The sequence below is a fragment of the Oncorhynchus masou genome, chromosome 30 (assembly GCF_036934945.1).
Source record: "Oncorhynchus masou masou isolate Uvic2021 chromosome 30, UVic_Omas_1.1, whole genome shotgun sequence".
In the NCBI taxonomy this organism is placed as follows: Eukaryota; Metazoa; Chordata; class Actinopteri; order Salmoniformes; family Salmonidae; genus Oncorhynchus; species Oncorhynchus masou.
Genome location: NC_088241.1, coordinates 42,416,660 through 42,430,865, shown reverse-complemented (window position 1 = coordinate 42,430,865; position 14,206 = coordinate 42,416,660). Strand labels below are relative to the sequence as shown.

Below are 14,206 nucleotides of genomic sequence, written 5' to 3'. Positions count from 1 at the left end.
CAGGACCTCTACGCCAGGTCCTGCTCAAATGGCAATAGTAACATATTAAAACATATTAGTAATTTAATAGGATCTCTGTGCATAGTTATCTGTTCTCGGTCAATAATACAGTATGTTTGAGGGAAACATTTATGCTTCCTCAGTATTTCATTAGAAGCTAGTCACCTATATTTTTCACTTCCTGCTCTGGGAGATGTGAAATATTGATAAGCTGCCTCTGGTCCGCAATCAGAATGAAATATAACAACACAGCACCACATCATTCATTATACACTACCTGCAACTGTGTTGCACCAACAGAAACAACATCCTATAGGAAGAAAACCATGCTTCAGCCAGTAATATGTGTATTCGATAATAACACATGTAACACTATATTTTGCATGTGTGACTGAGCGAGAAAATGTGTGTGCGCATGCATGTGCATGGGTGTGTGAAGGCGATTCCTCAGACTGTGAAAAGCCTCTCTCGCTCTGCCTCACTACACCGCCACAGCAGTGAGCAACACCACCTGCCAGGGACCATACACTACAGGCTGTGACAGCGGTTAACTGAACAGGACATGTGTAGCCTGAAGTGACTCTGATCCCAGCAAAACTAATAACATCATGCTTGAATACATCCAGGGAGGCAGCAGCATATTGTTCTACACCATCAGGGAGTTGTGTGTTTGTGGAACAGAATAGCCTACACATTGCAGAAGCAACATGGTGTGCTTCTATAATGGAAACTGTCATCAGAATAGCCTACTAATATACTATACTACTACTATTACTACTGTAACACAAAATAAGGATTCTCATAATTTGATATAACCTACTGTATTGTGTAATAGAAAAATATGAAAAAGAATGACGACGCCCAAACTGTTTGCGGCACATTTGATTCTAAGATAGGACAGCATAGGCTACTTATTATATTGTGTATGCACAGATCTTGACCGGGAGCACAGAGCATTGCAGGGCTGTTCATCATATATTCAAATACTGGTTGAAGATTAAATAACAGTCTGCATTTTTTTTGTTGCATCATACCTCTACTGTACTTGCAAGCGTCAAGTCCTGTTTATATTGATAATTTGGAGGTTTACATTTCAACGTCGCTGATTGGCTACATTTGACGAGCTAACCCAGTATTCTAAGAAACATACCATTTCACTCAAAAAGGGGGGTTCGGGAACTATGCGCTTGCAACACATTCCATTATTTACAAAATGCATGAAAAATATCGAAATAAATTCAAACTATGTTTTCAGTTTCTACTTGTCTCACTATTACCAACATAAATTTGAGTAAGATTTTGATTGAAAGAGCAGCGACTTACTACTATCTCCCCCGTCCTCCTTAGCTCGAGGTACAGCTCAAAATGGCTGTAGACAAACAGTTATGAAGATCTGCCGTTCTACAAGAAATGAATATGTCGCAATTGACAAATTAACGAAGAAGCCTCCAAAACAACTGGGGATACAGGTGAGATGTCTGAAAGTAACTCTACAATTTGTTCTAAGCCTTTCACCGTTGGCAATAGACAATAAATCCCATTGGCAATGAGCTTGCTGGTCAATGATATTACGATGTTAATTTCAGCCAATAGGAAAGTAAGGATACAGAGGGAGCGATAGCAGGCTTCTTTGGCCTTTTCATAACATTGTATATCAGGAAAAACACACGCTACCAGTGTACAACCTGTGTGTTTAGGTGTGCGAAATAGATGTGAATGTGTGCTTTCCACTATTTTTCAAACATGAAAGTCGTGCATATTATTTTTGTGTCATGCATTTAGCTACAGTAGACTAGGTCATGTATCAACTCATGTCATAATGCATAGGGGTTTCCTCTAGTTACCACAGCCACAGAGTTATTTTGTTGTTGACTTTTGGTCTTACTTTTAGGTTAGGCATACAGGTTAACAGTGGGGTTAATGTTAGGTTTAAATCACATTTTAAGAAGATAAATTGTAGAAATAGGCAGGGTTTGTGATTTTGTGGCTGTGGGAACTGTTGACGAATGTCATATAGGCCAGTATTTTGTCCACGGCACCTTCACGATCAGCCAACATTAGAAAACAGACTAGCTTTATTTTGCCATTCGTATTTGGAATTGGAAAAGCAATATGGTAGTAATCATGTAACTGCATGGCTACATCTAACTGCGCAGGTGCCAGAGAGATACAGTAGAACTGATAGTGGCCTGTAGACTAATCCCCAGTGCCACGAGTGAATAGGCAAATTTAATAATTTGTAGAAAAATTCTAAATAGAAACGTTCATTACTTGTGCCATGAGTGGTTTTATAAGAAGAGAAAATAGGAAGGCCACCAAAAATTCTGAATCTCCATCCCCAACTACATAATTTTCCATCAAGATAGAACTGCCAAAGGGGGTGGAGTTGCCTGCAAAGTTCTGTTTTGTTATCCAGGTCTGTGCCCAAACAGTTCACGCTTCTACTTTTAAAAATCCACCTTTCCAGAAATAAGTCGCTCACTGTTGTCACTTGTTATAGACCCCCCTCAGCCCCCAGCTGTGTCCTGGACACCATATGTGAATTGATTGCCCCCATCCATCTTCAGAGTTCTTACTTTTAGGTGACCTAAACTGGGATATGCTTAACACTCCGACCCGTTCTACAATCTAAGCTAGATGCCCTCAATCTCACACAAATGATCAAGGAAACTACCATGTACAACCCGTAGTGAACCCGTAAACATGGGCACCCTCATCTTGACCAACTTGCCCTCCACATACACCTCTGCTGTCTTCAACCAGGATCTCAGCGATCACTGCCTCATTGCCTGTGTCCGTAATGGGTCCACGGTCAAACGACCACCACTCCTCACTCAAATGCTCCCTAAAATACTTCAGCAAGCTTTTTCAAACAGAAATTTGCATCCTGTTGCACTAATTCCAATAAGTTTTGGGACACTGTAAAGTCCATGGAGAATAAGAGCACCTCCTCCCAGCTGCCCACTGCACTGAGGCTAGGAAACACTGTCACCACCGATAAATCTACGACAATTGAGAATTTCAATAAGCATTTTTCTACGGCCGGCCATGCTTTCCACCTGGCTACCCCTACCCCGGCCAACACCTCTGAACTAGAGGCCGACCGATTAATCGGAATGGCCGATTTAATTGGGGCCGATTTCAAGTTTTCATAACAATCTGAAATCTGTATTTTTGGGCACCGATTTGGACGATTATTTATTTATTTATTTTTACTTTTTCTTTACACCTTTATTTAGTCTTTATTTAACTAGGCAAGTCAGTTAACACATTCTCATTTTCAATGACGGCCTAGGAACGGTGGGTTAACTGCCTCGTTCAGGGGCAGCTTGTCAGCTCGGGGGATACAATCTTGCAACCTTACAGTTAACTAGTCCAACGCTATAACGACCTGCCTCTCTCTCATTGCACTCCACAAGAGAGACTGCCTGTTACGCAAATGCAGTAAGCCAAGGTAAGTAGCTAGCTAGGATTAAACTTATCTTATAAAACAATCAATCAATCATAATCACTAGTTAACTACACATGGTTGATGATATTATCTCCCGTGTCCTGTGTTGCATATAATCTGACTGAGCATACAAGTATCTAAGTATTTGACTGAGCGGTGGTAGGCAGAAGCAGGTGCATAAACATTCATTCAAACAGCACTTTCTTTGCGTTTTGCCATCAGCTCTTCATTGTGCGTCAAGCATTGCACTGTTTATGACTTCAAGCCTATCAACTCCCGAGATGAGGCTGGTGTAACCAAAGTGAAATGGCTAGCTAGTTAGCACACGCTAATAGCGTTTCAAACGTCACTCGCTCCGAGTCTTGGAGTGGTTGTTTCCCTTGCTCTGCATGGGTAACTCTGCTTCGAGGGCGGCTGTTGTCGTTGTGTTCCTGGTTTGAGCCCAGGGAGGAGCGAGGAGAGGGACGGAAGCTATACTGTTACACTAGCAATACTAAAGTGCCTATAAGAACATCCAGTAGTCAAAGGTTAATGAAATACAAATGGTATAGAGGGAAATAGTCCTATAATAACTACAACCTAAATCTTCTTACCTGGGAATATTGAAGACTCATGTTAAAAGGAACCACCAGCTTTCATATGTTCTCATGTTCTGAGCAAGGAACTTAAATGTTACCTTTCTTACATGGCACATATTGCACTTTTACTTTCTTCTCCAACACTTTGTTTTTGCATTATTTAAACCAAATAGAACATGTTTCATTATGTATTTGAGGCAAAATTGATTTTATTGATGTATGTATTATATTAAGGTAAATTAAGTGTACATTCAGTATTGTTGTAATTGTCATTATTTAACTTTTTTTTTATTAAATCGGCCGATTTAATCGGTATCAGCTTTTTTGGTCCTCCAATAATCGGTATCGGCATTGAAAAATCCTAATCGGTCGACCTCTAATCTGAACCCCCCTCAGCAACCTGCCCAAACCCCCCGCTTCTCCTTCACCCAAATCCAGACAGCTGATGTTCTGAAACAGCTGCAAAATCTGGACCCCGACAAATCAGCTGGGCTAGACAATCTGGACCCTCTCTTTCTAAAATTATCCACCACAATTGTTGCAACCCCTATTACTAGCCTGTTCAACCTCTCTTTCGTCTCGTCTGAGATCCCTAAAGATTGGGAAGCTGCCGCGGTCATCTCCCTCTTCAAAGGGGGAGACACTCTAGGTCCAAACGGTTACAGACCTATATCCATCCAGCCCTGCCTTTCTAAAGTCTTCGAAATCCAAGTTAACAAACAGATCACCGATCATTTCGTGGCCAAGGCTTTCGACTATCAATCACCGCATTCTTATTGGCAGATTCAATAGCATTGGTTTCTCAAATGACTGCCTCGCCTGGTTCAACAACTACTTCTCAGATAGAGTTTAGTTTGTCAGATTGGTGGGCCTGTTGTCCGGATCTCCGGCAGTCTCTATGGAGTTGCCACAGGGTTCAATTCTCGGGCCGACTCTTCTCTGTATATATCTTTTTTTTTCTTTTTAATTTTACCTTTATTTAACCAGGCAAGTCAGTTAAGAACAAATTCTTATTATGTCGCTCTTGCTGCTGGTGATTCTCTGATCCACCTCTACGCAGTTGACACCATTCTGTATACATCTGGCCCTTCTTTGGACACTTTGTTAACACACCTCCAAATGAGCTTCAATGCCATACAAAAATCCTTCCATGGCATCCAACTGCAAGTAAAACTAAATGCATGCTCTTCAACCGATCGCTGCCCGCACACGTCCTCCCGTCCAGCATCACTACTCTGGACGGTTCTGACTTAGAATTTGTGGACAACTACAAATACCTAGGTGTCTGGTTAGACTATAAAGTCTCCTTCCAGACTCCCATTAAGCATGTCCAATCCAAAATTAAACGTAGAATTGGCTTCCTATTTCGCAACAAAGCCTCCTTCACTCATGCTGCCAAACATACCCTCGTAAAACTCACCATCTTACCAATCCTTGACTTCGGTGATGTTATTTACAAAATAGCCTCTAACACTACTCAGCAAATAGACTACATCCTATCACAGTGCCATCTGTTTTGTCACCAAAGGCCCATATACTACCCACCACTGCAACCTGTATGCTCTCATTGGCTGGCCCTCACTACAAATCACCTGGCTCCAGGTCATCTATAAGTCTTTGCTAGGTAAAGCCCTGCCTTATCTCAGCTCACTGGTCACCATAACAACACCTACCCTTTGCATGCGGTACAGTAGGTATATTTCACTGGTCATCCCCAAAGCCATCACCTCCTTTGGCCGCCTTTCCTTCCAGTTCTCTGCTGCCAATGATTGGAACGTACTGCAAAAATCACTGAAGCTGGAGACTCCCTCACTAACTAGAAACATCAGCAGTCAGAGTAGCTTACCGATCACTGCACCTGTACACAGCCCATCTGTCAATAGCCCGCCCAACTACCTCATCCCCATATTGTTTTTTTTTGCTCTTTTGCACCCCAGTATTTCCACTTGCACATCATCATCTGCACATCTATCACTCCAGTGTTAATGCTAAATTGTAATTATTTTGCCACTATGGCCTATTTATTGCCTTACCTCTCTAATCTTACTACATTTGCACAAACTGTACATAGATTTTTCTATTGTGTTATTGACTGTACGTTTGTTTATATCTTGGCCAGGTCGCAGTTGTAAATGAGAACTTGTTTTCCACTGGTCTACCTGGTTAAATAAAGGTGAAATAGGATGCACATCTGTAGTATGGCCTTTCTCATGTGATGATTTCACTTTCTCCCTTCCTCTGAGGAAGGTATAATGCTATTTGTTAGTGCAATTTTATAATGATGCACTAGCGCAGGGGTGGGCAAACTTTTTGGCTCGAGGGCCACATCGGGATTTTGAAATTCAACTGAGAGCTGCATTTTTGGGGCGGGGGACTCCTGGGTGGCGCAGCGGTCTAAGGCACTGCAGACCCGGGTTTGATCCCAGGCTGTGTCACAGCTGGCTGTGTATAGGAGACCTATGAGGCGGTGCACAATTGGTCCAGCGCCGTCTGGATTAGGAGAGGGTTTGTCAGGCCAAAGATTTCCTTGTTCCCATCGCGTACTAGCGACTCCTGTGGCGGGCAGTGCACGCTGACACGGTGTTTCCTCGGACAGATTGGTGCGGCTGGCTTCCGGGTTAAGCAGGCATTGTATCAAGAAGCAGTGCGGATTGGCTGGGACGTGTTTTGGCGGAGGCATGGCTCTCGACCTTTGCCTCTCCCGAGTCCCATCGCTGCTGCTTCCGTATGGACAAGGTTGTAACTACCAATTGGTGAGAAAAAAGTACTTTGCCCACCCCTTGCACTAGCGGCAACCCGCCTTGTGGGTGGTAGATCATTGGATCTGGTTAATTAGATTGTATTGAATTAAATATTGTTGTATCTTGCTGTTCTAGACCTCCATCTGCTACTGTTGGCTCTCTGGATTGTATTTTCAAATTGTTATCACAGAATGTCAATTCTGAGTTTGTCCTGATGGGTGATCTGAATCAGGACTGGCTAACATCTAGCTCTGATCAATTTAAAATTCTGTGCAATACCTACAATCTCACTCAGATTGTCAACAGTGTAACTCGGTTGAATATAAAATTTATTGATTTGATCTTAACCAATACTACTCATTGTTTTAATGCTTCTGGTATTTTTGCAAATGACATAAGTGATCACTGTACTATTGCCTGTGTGAGAGATGGTAAAATTCCTAAGAAATCTCCATGTGTTATTACGAAAAGAAACTGGAAGTGTATTGATATTCAAGCTTTTTTACATGGTGTATCTAGCATTGAATAGAATAGAATGGAATGGAATTAATCTCTGATGTTGAACTAGCCTTTTTTTTACTTCCACAATGCATTCCATGATGTATGCCATAGGCCCCTTTTTTAAAAATCCAGGATTAAAGGCAGAGAGAACCCTTGGTTTACTAAAGAACTTACAAAAGTCATAAGGGAACGAAATGCTAAAGCAAGAGGGACTGGTTTGGCAGATGATTGGATGGCTTTTAAAAGTCTTCGAAATATGGGTGTGGCTATGATCCGTAAATTGAAAGCGGACCAATATCTGAAATCTACTTCACAAAATGTAAATAATCCATCCAAATTTTTGCAAGTAGTGAAAGGTTTGGAGTGCAGAAAAGATCCACAGCTTCCTAAACAATTGTTGGTCGACACACAGATTGTAACTGGGAGAACCTCCGTTCTGAAAGCCTTGAACCAGCATTTTGTAGACGCAGGCAGTTTATTTGAAAAGGTCAAAGGTATAATTGAGCCCCCTATAAATTTACCTGACACCCCTGTGCACTCCTTCACCAGGTTCTCCTTTTCATACTTCTCTGTTTCAGAAGTGTGTAAAGCCCTGAAAGAAATTGATTTAAAAAAAAAAATCCCCTGGCCCTGATGAACTAGACCCCCGCCTCCTACACCCAACCACAGACATCATTGTTCCCCCGTAACATGTATTTTTAACCTTACGCTTAATGTTAAGGAAATCCCCAAGTTATGGAAATCTGCTTTTGTACTGCCTCTCCTGAAATGTGGAGATCCCTCGCTACTTAACAACTATCGACCCATATCAAAATTGTCTGTACTGTCAAAGGTATTGGAGTTCTTAGTTAGTAGGCAGCTAAAGACCTACTTCCAAGAAAACAACATCTTAAATGGAATGCAGTCAGGTTTTAGGTCTGGCCGCAGCACTGTTTCAGCAACATTGAAGGTTTTTAATGACATCCACTGTGCTCTTGATAAGAAGTTACATTGTGTGTCTGTTTTTATTGATTTGAGACTTTTGATACTGTGTTAGTGCAAAGGTTAAAATGTTGTGGTATTACTGGTCATGCTCTAGATTGGTTTATAAATTACCTATCAAATCGTACACTGTGTAATGGCGGATGGTTGTAAATCTGAGTCCATAGAGGTGTGCTCAGGTGTTCCGCAAGGTTCTATTTTGGGCCCACTGTTGTTCATTTTGTATATCAACAAAATTGGGGATCTTATTGAAACAGCGGATGTTCATTTTTATGCAGATGATACTGTTCTTTATTCAAGTGATAGTAGTTTATCTTTAGCAAAATACAAAATGCATGGTATTTTCAAATGCCAGGCATGTTACAAATGATGTCATTGCTTCATTGGCTGGACATACTATAGAGCAAGTTAAAGTGTACAAATATTTGGGTGTGTGGGTTGACGATAAGCTGAGCTTCACTGTGCATGTAGAGAACTTGATAAGGAAGCTCAAGCTGAAAATAGGATTTTATTACCGGCATAAGGCTTGTTTTTCTTTTGATGCCAGGAAGGTGCTGGTACGATGTACATTACTGTCAGTTTTAGATTTTAGTGATGTTATTTATATGCAGGTCTCAGCCACTACCCTGAGAGCACTTGATTCAATGTATCATGCAGCCCTCAGGTTCATTACAAATCAGAAACGTCTAACACATCATTGTGATCTCTACAGCGCTGTTGACTGGTCGTCATTGACCTTGCGTAGGCTTAAACACTGGTATACACTGATTTATAAGGCCATATTGGGTAAAATGCCATTTTATCTCTGTTCTTTTTTTTAGTCAGGTCAGTAAATATCAATTACGGTCCCATTCTGATTTGCAGTACAAAAAATTAGAACAGGTCATGGTAGAAATAGTTTTAGTTACTTAGCACCGTGGTCCTGGAATTCTCTCCTGAACATTTTAAAATGTGATGATCTAGTTTCGTTGGTGGAGTTTAAACACTTGATCGATGTATATATCATAGAAGAGTGTAATTGTTTTGAGGCCAACTGTTTTTAGTCAAGATGTTTGTGTTTTGAAAGTAATATGTAATTGTTGTACTGTATGTGTGTTTATGGTTTTGTTTAATGTTGTGTTAGTGTATGTAGGTTGTTTTGTCTGAAACATTGTTCCCCCTGCTGCTATTGGACCAGGTCTCTCTTGGAAAAGAGATAACCTGTATAAATAAAGGTAACATTTAAAATAAATGAATTTGAGGACTGCAAATAGAAATAGTTTATTTATGCTTATTAATAATAAGCCATTGTCAACTTCCCGTCCGTGGTTATTTTGCTCACTGTCACCCCATGTTTACATAAGATTGATTTCGTACAGAAAAATACAGTTGTTTAAAAATGCAACTGGGGCCATGTAAATAACTGTTAGGCTACTCATTTTGAATCCACCAGTGGCACATTGTGTGACCATAAAAGTCTGTGTGCAACCGGACAGGCACAATAAAATAGTTTTGTTACTAACCTGCCGTCAGCTAAAATGGCAAGGGAACTCCTCACTCTGTGCAAAGCGTCGATTTAATATCTCTCGAGTTTTCACTGTTTTTTTGTAGAACCACCTGCAACTGGACACAGACATTTCTGAGATGTCTTTTTTCAGAGATTCGAGAATGAAGAAAGTATCGCCATTTAACAAGTTAATTGAAAAATTCCATGCAAGGCTTTCCATTAGTGAACCTGTAACGGGTATGGAGAATCACGTACAGTTGAAGTCGGAAGTTTACATACACTTAGGTTGGAGTCATTAAAACTCATTTTACAACCACTCCACACATTTCTTGTTAACTAACTATAGTTTTGGCAAATCGGTTAGGACATTTACTTTGTGCATGACACAAGTAACTTTTCCAACAATTGTTTACAAACAGATGATTTCACTTATAATTCACTGTATCACATTTCCAGTGGGTCAGAAGTTTACATACATTAAGTTGACTGTGCCTTTAAACAGCTTGGAAAATTCCAGAAAATTATGTCATGGCTTTAGAATCTTCTGATAGGCTAATTGACATAATTTGAGTCAATTGGAGGTGTACCTGTGGATGTATTTCAAAAGCCTACCTTCAACCTAGTGCCTCTTTGCTTGACATCATGGGAAAATCAAAAGAAATCACCCAAGACCTCAGAAACAAATTGCAGACCTACACAAGTCTGGTTCATCCCTGGGAGCAATTTCCAAATGCCTGAAGGTACCGTGTTCATCTGTACAAACAATAGTACGCAAGTATAAACACCATGGGACCACGCAGACGTCATACCATTCAGGAAGGAGACGCGTTCTGTCTCCTAGAGATGAACGTACTTTGGTGCAAAAAGTGCAAATCAATCACAGAACAACAGCAAAGGACCTTGTGAAGATGCTGGAGGAAAAACAGTAAAACGAGTCCTAAATGGACAACCTGAAAGGCTGCTCAGCAAGAAAGAAGCCACTGCTCCAAAACCACCATACAAAAGCCAGACTACGGTTTGCAACTGCACATGGGGACAAAGATCATACTTTTTGGAGAAATGTCCTCTGGTCTGATGAAAATTAAATAGAACTGTTTGGCTGTAATGACCATCGTTATGTTTGGAGGAAAAAGGGGGAGGCTTGCAAGCTGAAGAACACCACCCCAACCGTGAAGCACGGTGGTGGCAGCATCATGTTGTGGGGGTGCTTTGCTGCAGGAGGGACTGGTGCACTTCACAAAATAGATGGCATCATGAGAAAGGAAATTAGGTGGATATATTGAAGCAACATCGCAAGACATCAGTCAGGAAGTTAAAGCTTGGTTGCAAATGGGTCTTCAAAGCATACTTCCAAAGTTGTTGTAAAATGGCCTAAGGACAACAAAGTCAAGGTATTGGAGTGGCTATCACAAAGCCTTGACCTCAATCCTATACAAAATTTGATGGCAGAACTGAAAAAGCGTGTGCGAGCAAGGAGGTCTACACACCTCACTCCGTTACACCAGCTCTGTTAGGAGGAAAGGTGCCAAAATTCACTCAACTTATTGTGGGAAGGTTGTTAATACAGTTAATCAATTTAACGGCAATGCTACCAAATACTAATTGAGTGTAAACTTCTGACCCACTGGGAATGTGATGAAAGAAATCAAAGCCGAAATAAATTATTCTCTACTATTATTCTGACATGTCACATTCTTAAATAAAGTGGTGATCCTAACTGACCTAAGACAGGGAATTTGTACTAGGATTAAATGTCAGGAATTGTGAAAAACGGAGTTGAAATGTATTTGGCTAAGGTGTATGTAAACTTCTGACTTCAACTGTATCCTGTTAACAATTCTGTAGCAAGGCTAAATTAGCCATCATTCAACAGATTCAAAATTGGCCAGCAAACGCTTATCAGTTGCGGTATGACCGTTGAATCTCCAATAATAACCATGCCATTCCAAACACAGAAACTATAAAAAACACAATAATACATAACGCAGCCCATTATAAAGTGGCCAGTGGAATGTAAGAGGACGGCACGCTTCTTTTGATTCGAAAATAAAGGAAAACGGTAAAAGATTGTAGATCCTCCCGCAGCTTAGAATGAGCAGCATATTATAATATAGATGTTGTAAACATGTTCCCCTTAAAACATTGCATTTCCTATTTCATGATGACAAAGAAAATAACTGAATTCAGTCAGATGAATGGCAGTTGGACTAGGAATAAATGTGAGTAGAAACATTGAATATGCACACTCAGTGTTTCTGAGGACACGCCAAGAGAGGGAGGCCTATAATGTGATTCACTGAGGTGGATTTATGATGGCAGGATGGAAAAGGGGGGAACTTTCCACTAAGGAAGAGCCATTTAAAATCTTAGCCCAAGACAAAACGATGAAGATGTCAGCTTCCGTGTTTGTGTTGTGTTCCAAGGTGATATCCTTCCCATATCGCTTTTATTTTGCTTTCCATGAAGCAGCATGTGGACAAATAGGCCTACTCTGATCTCTCTATCGACTGGACCACAGCCTGTATGTTTCATAGCTACGAATAGCATGTGTTGCAAATGATTATATATACACACACACTGCTCAAAAAATAAAGGGAACACTTAAACAACATAATGTAACTCCAAGTCAATCACACTTCTGTGAAATCAAACTGTCCTCTTAGGAAGCAACACTGATTGACAATAAATTTCACATGCTGTTGTTCAAATGGAATTAGACACCAGGTGTAAATTATAGGTAATTAGCAAGACACCCCCCAATAAAGGAGTGGCTATGCAGGTGGGAAGCACAGACCACTTCTCAGTTCCTATGCTTCCTGGCTGATGTTTTGGTCACTTTTGAATGCTGGCGGTGCTTTCACTCTAGTGGTAGCATGAGACGGAGTCTACAACCCACACAAGTGGCTCAGGTAGTGAAGCTCATCCAGGATGGCACATCAATGCGAGCTGTGGCAAGGTTTGCTGTGTCTGTCAGTGTAGTGTCCAGAGCATGGAGGCGCTACCAGGAGACAGGCCAGTACATCAGGAGACGTGGAGGAGGCCGTAGGAGGGCAACAACCCAGCAGCAGGACCGCTACCTCCGCCTTTGTGCAAGGTGGAGCAGGAGGAGCACTGCCAGAGCCCTGCAAAATGACCTCCAGCAGGCCACAAATGTACATGTGTCTGTTTCTGACCGTTTGAGCAGACTCCATGACGGTGGTATGAGGGCCCGATGTCCACAGGTGGGGGTTGTGCTTACAGCCCAACACCGTGCAGGACGTTTGGCATTTGCCAGAGAACACCAAGATTGGCAAATTCGCCACTGGCGCCCTGTGCTCTTCACAGATGAAAGCAGGTTCACACTGAGCACATGTGACAGTCTGGAGACACCGTGGAGAACGTTCTGCTGCCTGCAACATCCTCCAGCATGACCGGTTTGGCGGTGGGGTGGCATTTCTTTGGGGGGCCGCACAGCCCTCCATGTGCTCGCCAGAGGTAGCCTGACTGCCATTAGATACCGAGATGAGATCCTCAGACCCATTGTCAGACCATATACTGGTGCGGTTGGCCCTGGGTTGCTCCTAATGCAAGACAATGCTAGACCTCATGTAGCTGAAGTTTGTCAGCAGTTCCTGCAAGAGGAAGGCATTGATGCTATGGACTGGCCCTCCCGTTCCCCAGTCCTGAATCCAATTGAACACATCTGGGACATCATGTCTCGCTCCATCCACCAACGCCACGTTACACCACAGACTGTCCAGGAGTTGGCGGATGCTTTAGTCCAGGTCTGGGAGGAGATCCTTCAGGAGACCATCCGCCACCTCATCAGGAGCACGCCCAGGTGTTGTAGGGAGGTCATACAGGCACGTGGAGGCCACACACACACTACTGAGCCTCATTTTGACTTGTTTTAAGGACATTACATCAAAGTTGGATCAGCCTGTAGTGTGGTTTCCACTTTAATTTTGAGTGTCTCCAAATCCAGACCTCCATGGGTTGATAAATTTGATTTCCATTGATCATTTTTGTGTGATTTTGTTGTCAGCACATTCAACTATGTAAAGAACAAAGTATTTAATAATAATATTTCATTCATTCAGATCTAGGATGTTTTATTTTAGTGTTCCCTTTATTTTTTGAGCAGTGTGTGTGTGTGTGGTGTGTGTGTGTGTGTGTGTGGACCCCTTCAAATTAGTGGATTCGGTTATTTCAGCCACACCTGTTGCTGACAGGTGTATAAATTTTAGCACACAGCCATGCATTCTCCATAGACAAACATTGGCTGTACAATGGCCTTACTGAAGAGCTCATTGACTTTCATCGTGGCACCGTTATTGAATTCTACCTTTCGAACAAGTCAGTTTGTCAAATATCTGCCCTGCTAGTGCTGCCCTGGTCAATTGAGAGTGGTGTTATTGTGAAGTGGAGACGTCTAGGGGCACCAACGGCTCAGCGGAGAAGTGGTAGGCCTCACAAACTCACAGAACGG

The 14,206-nt window shown here is 41.9% G+C and overlaps 1 protein-coding gene across 5 annotated transcripts in view; it reads left to right on the top strand.

Moving 5' to 3' along the window:
• The first annotated feature begins 1,367 nt into the window (after positions 1–1,367).
• The window catches only part of LOC135522626 (zinc finger protein 438-like), a 92,674-nt gene continuing 79,835 nt past the window's right edge, over positions 1,368–14,206 (top strand). For all 5 annotated transcript variants that reach the window (XM_064949067.1, XM_064949069.1, XM_064949068.1 and 2 more), the window contains exon 1: positions 1,368–1,469. The gene's annotated coding sequence lies outside the window, so the exon portion shown is untranslated. The remainder of the gene's footprint in view (positions 1,470–14,206) is intronic.